Here is a 10044-nt window from a genome sequence, read left to right as displayed (position 1 = left end):
TTTTTCAGGCAGGGACAGCCATGTGGGATCTGGCTCCCTTAATTGCTAGGCCATAGGACTGCCCCATGTTTTTGTTTTTTATCTAGCTAGTATTTTTGAATGGATAAATAGTTCGACATTTAAAAAGGATGTTTCTCTTGGTCTGACGTGTCTCCCAGTGTCTGGGTGTCCTTCCAGACACCTCTCAAGACATACAAGGAGCCCCAAGCCAGAGCTCAGCCGACCAGAACAGGATCTACAGCCACTAATGACTGACAGGCCCCCCTGGCTTGTGCCAGGCTCGTGGCCTGCACGTGGCCAACAGGGTAAGTCAGTGTCATCCCACAGGAGGACGACATGTTCCCAGTCTTCCCCAGCTCACCTGAGGGCCTCTGGGTAACAGAGCCAGGGATCCAGCACCCCCCTCCCCAGAATTGCCCAGACAGCTTCCCTGCCATTCTTACAGGAAGACCCCGTCCCATGGCTGGGCTGGATCAGGAGCCAGTCTTGCCAGCAGCCCAAGGCCACACCTCGAATGCACAGTGGCAGTGGGCACCCTCTGGTCACCAGAAGCACTAAGCCATAGCAGGCATGGTGGCTGGAATCCAAGTTGAGAGGGTGAAAGGGGTGGTTGCTGGTGGGCTGCCGGAAATGAAGGTCACGTTCCCCCGGTTGCTGCGAGGGCTCTCCTGTCGGCCTGTGGTCACTTTCCCCCAAGGTGTGAGCATCCGACGGCTGATGGGTGTGGGGTAGAAGGGCCACCCAGCTCCAGAGTTCCCAGGTCAGCAGGGACTTGGAGTCCACACGGCAGCCCCTTCTGCCTCTGCCCGGTCCTGCTTCCTGTCCTCTGCCCATAGGGACCGGCTGGCCCCAGAGACTCCTGACCAATGCCCTCCCGTTTACCTGCTCAGAAGCGGCTTCTGGGGCCGAGTGGCCTCACGGCGCACAGGCATCACTGACTTCTGTCAGCTCTGCTGAGTTCCCACTTCAGCCACTCGTTCACCCAGCAAACCTTTTCTGACCTCCCAGCATGCCACGGTGGTGGTGGTAAGGGCACAGACACAGGCCCGGCCTGCACTCACGGTGCTGCTGGTTGGAGGGGACAGCACGGAAACAGACTCATGCAGCTGTGCGGGGAGGGAAGCAATGGAAGATGGCTCCTGGAGGAGGGTCAGTGTGGGTATCCAGGGAAGGCTTCCTGGAGGAGGAGATCTCGGACCTGAGTCTCAGAGGACGAGTTGCTTGCCCCAGAGGCAGGAATGGATGGAGGCCAAGTTCACTGCCAGCTCTGAGCTTGGCTTATCCTCAGGCTACAGTCATCCTCTGCAGGGACAGGGACAGAGAAGGACACTAATGGACCTCTCTTCCGCCCTAGCCCTGCCTCTCCCATAGGTCCTCAGAGCTCTCCCTGGTTCCCATAGCACCTCAAGGTGCTCGCAGTCCTCAGGGGTCTATGAATACCATCGGTGAGTCAACACCCATCAACAGGGAACTTACAGAGAGGCTGGCCGACTTGGCTCTTTCTCCTTGCTGACCCTGGCTCCCTACTCGCAGCGGCCCAGGTCAGGTGTGCCCAGCTGCAGGACCAGAGAAGGGGCAGAGGGGAACACCCAGACTGGATCAGAGCAGCAGGTTATTAGGGAGTCCCTCAAAGAAGAGGGCAGAGCCCACACGATCATAGACAAGGAGCCAGCAGGTGGCGTGGTGGTTAAGAATCATGTCGGATGCTTGTGCGTGAGTGCCCAAAATCTCAGGAGGAGAATGGAGAAGGGATTGTGGTGTGGCCATTCCCCTTGAGGGTGATTTCTCACTTTCCCTCTCTGTCTCTGTCTGTCTCTCTCTCTCTCTGGAGAGTGCACATGCCCTATGGCAAAAACCTAGAAAAAAAAAAAGAGAGAGAACTTAAAAAAAAAATCACAGAGCATTTTTCTGGGGAACGGGCCAGCGTGTCAGCCCACGAGGCAGAGACCTGGCCCTGGGCTGTTCAGTGAGGATCCAGGCAGCCAGAATGGCCCAGGTCAGGCACTCCGCAGGTGCTCGTTGAACGTGTAGTGATGGACGTGGAACCAGGCGGGGAGAGTGGCTGCCATGGAAGCCTTTGGCACGCAGAATTATCCTGGGAGGGGGCCCAGGTGAGGGCAGCTCCACGGGGCCCTCCCAGCTCAGGGGTCTGCCTCGAGCTGGACGTGAAGAGGTGAGCTGAGGCTCACGGGACCTCGGTGACAAGCCCCAAAGTCAGGACTACCGTGGAGCTTTCGGCAACATTGTGTATTCATCGTACGTGTTAATCTTTTCAAAAGAATCTTCTCTAAGTTCCTCTCAATGACACAGTTTCCTGGAACCAGCCCCTCACGGAAGGAGGCATCCGCGGGACTGTGGAACTCCAGCCCCCATGCCAGCTGGGGCTGACGGCTTCAAGGCCAGGACTCCAGTCAGGGTCAATCGCCCACCTGCCCTGCAGGCCCTTCCCAGCCGCTTACTCATTCCCTGCCCTGGGGACCGGGGAATAGATCTTATCACCAGTTTGCTCTTAAACTGCCACTTGACTGGCGAAAATATCACAGCCAGCCGGCACCCTCTCACCGCATCCCTGCACACCGACCCTGGGCAGCTGTGGAAAATTCCTGACAAGCTCTCAGGGGAGGCAGGGGCCCGAAGGCAGGGCTGGTTTCAGCACTGGAGCTGTGGCAGGGTGGCAGACCGCGGATTTGCTGGGTGACCTTGGGCAGGTCCCTTTCCCCTCCCTCCGCACAACCATGGCCTATGTAAAGTCCTAGGTCCCTTTCAGCCCCAGAGGCAATATTGGCTGTTTTGAGAAACCCTCCTGCCCTCCACCTTGTTGGGTGGGACCCCTCGAAGGGCTGACTGGGATAAGCCGAAGGGACTTTGTGGCCACAGTGGCAACTCCGCATTATTATGCTCCCCCGGGTACAGGCCCTGGACCTCAGTCTAGGCTGCCAGCAGACCAGCAAGGAGACCGGGTCACGCAACAGAGGGAGGCAGCCCAGGGGAAGCAGTGAGGGCAGGCAGGTGGGCAGGGATGGAGGGGAGGCTAGGGGATAGGGGCCCCAGAACCGTGTGGTCAGGGCAAGGGAAGAGGTAGGTGGGACTGGGCTCCCAGGTTTGGGGCGTGAGCGGAGGAGGAAAGAAATGCGGGACACGAGGCTGACGGGTCCAACTGTTCATTCCACACATTTATTGAGCACCGACTGCACACCATGCCCTGGGCTAGGAAAGAAGACGTCGCGGGAATCAGACAGGCCTGCCCTCCCGAGCTCACATTCTAGTGCGTGAGGCGGACAATACACAGACAAGCAATTGTTAGAATACAAACAGTGGTACGCGCTGTTAAGAAAACAAAGCCTTTTTCAGGAGCGCTTAGGCCTCTCTCTGAGGATGGGAAACAGGAGTTGAGCTTCAGTAGTGAGGAGCCACCCGCATGCACGCAGTGAGCGCGCAGGGGTTCCGGACAACCGGGGAGCCTGTGCCAAGGTCCTGACAGGAGTGTGTCTTGGGCTGCTAGACTAGCAAGGACACCCCCTTTGGCTAGAGCAGGACCACCAAGGAGATGGGGCTCATGAGATTCCGATGAGGAAGAGGATGGCCTGCACTGACAGCCCAGAGGTAGAAGTTTCTCACCTGCGATGGGCGGGTCGGACTGCTGTGTCTCCACTGCACGGAGAACGGGCTGGGGGGGGGGGGGGGAATGGCAGCACCAGCCAGGGGCCACCTCAGGGGCAACAGTGAGGGCCAGGCCAGGGGCGCAGGCAGCAGGTGCTGTGGGCAGCAGGGTGGTGAGGAGTGTTGGGAGTCGAGACCCGCCCGGAAGGCAAAGCCCGCAAGACCAGCACATGGTTTGTGTGGAGCAGGGACTGGAAGGAGGGATCAGGAACTCCACGAGGGAAGTGGTGTGTCATTTCTGGGTAGGGGAGCCTGGCAGGAAGGGCCTCGCATGTCAGGCCAAGGAGCCTGGCCTCTGTCCTGGGCTATTAGCTGCCATCTATTTCTGGGAAGCTGGCCTGGGGTGGTGAGCAGGGCCAGGCAGAGAAACCGGCCAGGGAAGGCTGGGCAAAGTGCGGCAACAGGCAGGCAAGTACAGACACCCAGGCCACCTGAGTCCTGGGCTCACTCTGCTGCCTGCAGCCTCGAGCGTCCTCCCAAACCTCCAACAAATGCTGCTTCTGGGGCCCTGCCCTGCACAGTCTATGGGCCTGGGCGAGGAGCCGGGGGGGACTGACACTGGCAACCTGAGAAGCCGGCGAGACTGAGCCAGCAGGCTACAGAGAGCAACCTCCCACAGACTCCCCACCACACCCCACCCCACCCCACCCCACCCCACGTGCTGGTGTCCGGCCTGGTCCCACGAGGCTTGTCTGGAGAGGATGGGTATGATGCAACCCTGGTGTCGTGAAATCGCCGGGTAAGAGGATGCGCTGCTCGTCGGCCTGATTCACAACACCAGCTGCAGCACCAATACCAGAGCTCGCCGGCGTCTCCTCCTGATGCGGCTCCTGGGTTTGGAGACAGCGACAGCCTGCACAAACACCTCCCCGACCCGCAGCTGCCCCGAGCCTGCACAGCCCCGGAGCCCGGGCGGGCTGGGCCCCTACCCACGAGGGGCTCACAGACTTGACAGCGGGGAAGGGGACGAGACACAGAACCCAGACGGCGCAGGGAGAGCAGGGAGGGCGGCAGGCACGGGAGGCACAGGGGGCAGAGGCTGAGCAGTGGTCACTACCCCGTCAGAGTGAGATGGCACTCATCCCCTTCACCTCCTCATAAAGAGTAAATCTTCATCCACCCTCTGGACTCCACCCAGGTTAGCCGAGAGCAACCAGCACCAAGACACTGAGATTAGGCCAGTCCGTGGTGTGGTGGTGAAGGCGGCTGGATCCCACACGGCCGAATTTGAGTCCCAGGTTTGAGTCCCAGGCTCGGTGGCTTGAAAAACACACAGAGCATGAGTTTGCCCAAGCCCAAAAGGAGAATGGTGGAGAAGGGATCGCACATGGCCATCCCCCTGGGGGTGTGCTTTCTCACTCCCTCTCCCCAGTGAGCACATGTGCCCAACAGCAAATTGAAAAAGGAAGGAACTGGGGTTTCTCGTGAGCCTTGGGGAGGACATGGGTGTGTCTACTGCAAGCCTAGTTCTTCTACCTGGGTAATGTTTCATCGGCTGGACGCTAGAGCACCTTGAAGCTAAAGCGAAAATGGAAATATGCATAATGAATTAAGGCGTTTTCATTGTTAAAGGGACTCCTGGCTACGTTTTCGTCATAGACTTTTTAAAAACCTATTTACCCATAATTCACAAATGAGTGTAGATAATAAGACACTCGACACTAATTATTTTGGGGTACCCAGGTGAACAAGGCATAATCTCTGTCTTTGGGAGCACACAGGTCACCAGAGGAGCTAGGGTAACAGTTGCCATGACCCTAGGCATAAGGCATAAATCCTGCCTAAAATGCTACATGGGCTCAGAAAAGGGATGAGCTCCTCCATTTCATTCTAAGATGAGACACTTAGAATAAGACAAAAGATAAGTAATCATGTAAGAGGAAAAGAGCCCAACATTAGCTTGAAGCTTCCTGGTGGCCAAGGCAAAAAGTGGAATCATTATCAGTAGTCACTATCTGGTAAGAGTGAGATTTTTTTTTTCTCCCTCTTCATCTTCTCATATAGAAAATAAATCTCCACTGACCCTTTGGGCTCCACCCAGGTTTAGCCAAGATTTTCAGTACAGGGGTGGCCTGAGCTCAGCCCTGTTGCGTCAACACAGGCTGAAGCAGTAATTCTAACAAATCCAGTCCTGTAGCAGCAGATACGACCACACATTCCTCCACGCGGGTGACTGTCATTGTGCTCTCCGGAGACCAAGGAGTCAATCCCATGGGCTCCACTGCCACCACCTTTCATTTTAATACACATTCTTAGCTTTCCAAACTTCATTGGAACACTTTCTTGAAAGCACTAGGGGAAGCATCGTCATCCTGTCTGATGTTGAACTGCACAGGTCCCTCCCAATCAGAGCTGTCTTTAATGGACTCTTTTGGAAGCCAGGAGATTAAGACCTGCTCCTGTGGCAGGGACCAGGGGCCTAGAACCTTCGAGCTGCATTCAAGACCTCAGCTCCTGCTCTCCCGCCCCCACGTCCAAGTCCAGAAGACACAGAGAAGTGGGAGGCAGGAGTGGGAAGTAGAAGCCGGAGGAGGCCCAGCCTGGCTCTGCCCCTCCGACCTCACGACCGGATGCCTGGGTTTTATCTGTCACGTGGACATAATTCTGCCCAGTCGATGGTATTTTTGATGATCAAGAGAAGGGATCTGGGAAGAAAGCGTTTTGGAGAATATTAATAGTGCTTTGTAAATATAAATGAATGTCTTAGGGGAGGGGGTCCTAGTTCATTAGCTACCAGAAAAGAACAGCGAGAAAAAACCCAACTCATCCTTGACTTGCTAAGCAGTGCTTGCTGGCAGGGGCGGCTGCTAAGATTTATGGTCTTTAAATCGTTTAAATTTGGGACATGGGGAGAAGGGAAGTGGAGCTCAGCACTGGGAAGCAGAAATGCAAGCAGAATTGGCTTTGGTCGTCTGCAGAGATCAGAGCTCGGTTCTGACAGAAGCTGTCTGATGGCAGAAAATGTTCAGAGAAGCCTAGAAGCTCGGCGTCGTGGGCTCCCCCACCTCGCCTGGTTGATGCGGTCCTACTGCTAGCCTCAACATTCCGGAGCCACCTTCCAAAGGATCTCCTGTCAGTGGTCATCCAGCACCCGTGGCAGGATGGCATCTGAGCACCCCTACACCTGTGCTACAGAATCACTGGGGGAGGGGCTGGCTTCAAGAGGAGTCTCTCCTCCGGATGGTCCACAGGGGGCCTTTGAGTTCGGACTGGGTGCAGCCCGCAAGCACGGGGTCCCACAGCAGGAAATCGGGGGCACTGACAGGACGCGGGACAAGACCCAAACAAGGCATCTGCCTGCCAATGGTAGACACAGGAAGGCCAGGGGCAGCTGGATGCAGGAAAGAGCATCTTTGATCCGGGGCCAGGGATTCAACTAGAGCTGTCAGATGTTCCCTTGTGATTTCCTGGGAAATGCTCCCCCCCACCCTGCCCCACCCACACACAATGCCGCTCTTCACCTGATGCCATTCTCTCTAGTTAACCGCTCAACAGCAAAAGTCACGCTGACCGAATGGCTTGGACCGTGCTGGTTACAGTGGGCAGGCTGGCCCAGCGGGCCTAGGCACAGTGCGTTCTCTCCTAACCAGGTAACCTTCATCCCACTATTCAGTACATCGCAGACATTTAATGAAAGCCTGCATTGGGGAGCAGGGAGGGCGGCTCTGCGTCTGGAGGCTCACAGGCTGATTTCATCACTCCCCACCACAGTATCTGTCAGAATGAGGTCTTCCAGCCTTGGCATGGAAAACCAACCTGGGGAGCTTCAAAAAAACATGAACCATGGGGGCCAGCAGATGGCACAGTGCTTGAGGTGCTGACCACAGTCTGCGTCCTGGACCCGGTGGCTTGAAAATCACACCAGGTGCATGTGCGCGTGTGCCCAAAATGCTGAAAGGAAAATGGAGAGAAGACTGAAGCACGGCCATCCTCACTGTCCCTCTCTCTCTCTCTTTCTGGTGAGCATACCTGTTCTACGGTAAAAACAAACAGTGCCTTATTTCCTCCCCAATTAAATCGGAAGCTCAGGGACCATTTGGAAATCAGTTTCTATGCTTTTTAATTGCCATAGGGCATGTGTGCATGAGAGAGAAAGAGAGCGAGCGAGCCTCCTAATGGGGCCTGGTCATACTGCAATTCCCATTTCTCCATTCTTCCTTCCCGTTAGGATTTTGGGCACACAGACCCAGGTCGAGGATTTGAACCATGGTCAACCACATGGGACCCAGCCCCCTAAGCACAGCACTTAACCATTGAGCAATGGGGCCAGCCCTGGAAATCAGTAGTGCTCCCCAAGTGATCCAAAGATGTGGCCAGGGTTGTTGAGAATTGCAGAGCTGGAGTAAGCTAGAGGAGAGATGTGTTTTTTCATAAAGGGAATGCTGATGTTAGAGTTAAAAAATGTATAGTTCATGTCCTAAAAGGCTTTTAGAGAGGTCTTTGCTATAGGGCATGTGTGCTCACCAGAAAGACAGAGATAGAGAGATAGCGAGAAATCCCCCCCCTAGGGGGGATGGCCACACCACAATCCCTTCTCCTCCATTCTCCTCTTAGGACCTTGGGCACGCACACACGCCCAGTGTGAGTTTAAGCCACTGGGTCCGGGACTCAAACCACAGTTGATTACATGGGAGTCTAGCGACTTAGCCGTTACGCCATCTGCTGGTCCTGATGTCATAAAAGGCTTCTAAAGAGATTTTTCTCCTGGTTTGACACACCAATGCCTGTGGGGCCATCAGTCCTTCGTGCTAGACTCCCTCCAGTGGGCAGCCTTATACTACTGGTTTGCACAGACAAGTATGTGTCTCCAAGTGAGCCCACCCCTGACGCATCTCTGCCTCTTGGGCCAGCCGTCCCTGGTGTCCCCCAGTCCCCACATACTCACCTCTTGATCAAAGCGGATGCCCTATAGTCAGGCTTCTGTTTGGCGAGGGAAGGGCTGAACACGAGGCCTGTGACCTCTGGCAGGCCCCTCAACTTACCTGCATCCTGCTGCTCTTCCTGCTTTGAGGCCATAGGTGAGTGAGCGGCTACACGACACAGCTGGGGCATGAGAAGCAGGCCAGTGAGTCAGACCAAGACCTGGGCTCACAACACCGTGCGTGAGCAGGGTGGCCGCACTCACACTCCCATCTCTGCAGGCCCCCTCCTGGTCACCTGCAGATAGTTCCTGTATATCTCCCAGTCACTGGGAATTCTCCTTCCATCTTCCTCTATCTCTGTCCCCTTCTTAAGCCTTCCTGTTTCATGATGGCATGTCTGTGTGCCTTCTTGTCTCTTCCCCAACCACAGTGTGAACCTCAGAACCAGGGATGGAGCCACCATCACAGAGACCACCCCACGGCTTGTAGCCCAGGGTCCTGGAGGGTGCTGAATAAGTGAGTGAAGCTCTGGAGTCGGTGGCGGCGAAGGGACCCACTTTACTGGAAGAGGCTCCTCACTGTGGCGTACTCCCTGTAAAACCTAAGTCCTCAAGGGCAGGGATCTCAACTCCCTGGTGCTTGGGACAACATCGGCCTGACACAGGGTGGGACCTTGGCACTTGTCAGGTTGCACCCTCTGTTTAGCAGCCACCAAATAAACAAGAGCCCCAACTTGAACTTGACACGTCAATGTCCATCCCCTAGTAGCAAACTGCTCTACCAACCATGACCCAATTTTGTCTCTTGAAAAACAAAAAAATAGCCATCCCTGGGGCACTGATGCGAACAACCCACGGTGAGAGGTGGCCAAATTAACTTCCATTTACTGAGGGCCCAAGGTGACAGGTGACAGGTGGGTGACGTACAGAAACTAGTCTTCCCAGTAGCCTGGCGAACAAGGATCAGTCCTTGCCTTCTATGGTTCAGAGTGATTAAATGACTTGCCCCTGGTCACATGATTTCCAAGTGGTGAAGAATGGATTAGAACTACTTTCAGCCCAGCTCCCAAACTTGTGGTTGTGTCCCTCCCAGGCCAGGCTCTGAAGCCCTGGGGGTGGGGCTGGGGCAACTGCTGCCAAGGGCTTGCTCAGTTGCCAGCTCTGTGCTTTGAGAGCTTTGGGTCCCGGTATTCCACGCCCTTTCTCTCTTCCTATCCCCTGTCACTGCTGAACTCTTCACTTTCAGAATTCAGTTTTCAAAGTCTCTGAAGTCCTTGTGCTTTCTAGTGCTGATGACAGCTGATGGCCACCAGGGGGTGACATTCCAAACATTTGTTTCTGAGGAAACAATTTGGTTTAAATCTCCCTAAAAATTCAAGTCAGCTGAACTGTCAGCTTGATCAGCATGCAAGTCACCCAGAAGCCCATCCAGAGTATGAGAGGGCTGAGGGGTGGGTAGCGAAGGGGACAGCTCCAGGCTCACGTTTGGGAAGACCTTTGGGACATCCAGGGAAAAGACCCTT

This window comes from Tupaia chinensis, unplaced genomic scaffold (genome assembly GCF_000334495.1).
Source record: "Tupaia chinensis unplaced genomic scaffold, TupChi_1.0 Scaffold000235_1, whole genome shotgun sequence".
In the NCBI taxonomy this organism is placed as follows: domain Eukaryota; kingdom Metazoa; phylum Chordata; class Mammalia; order Scandentia; family Tupaiidae; genus Tupaia; species Tupaia belangeri.
This window is presented reverse-complemented; position numbering follows the sequence as displayed.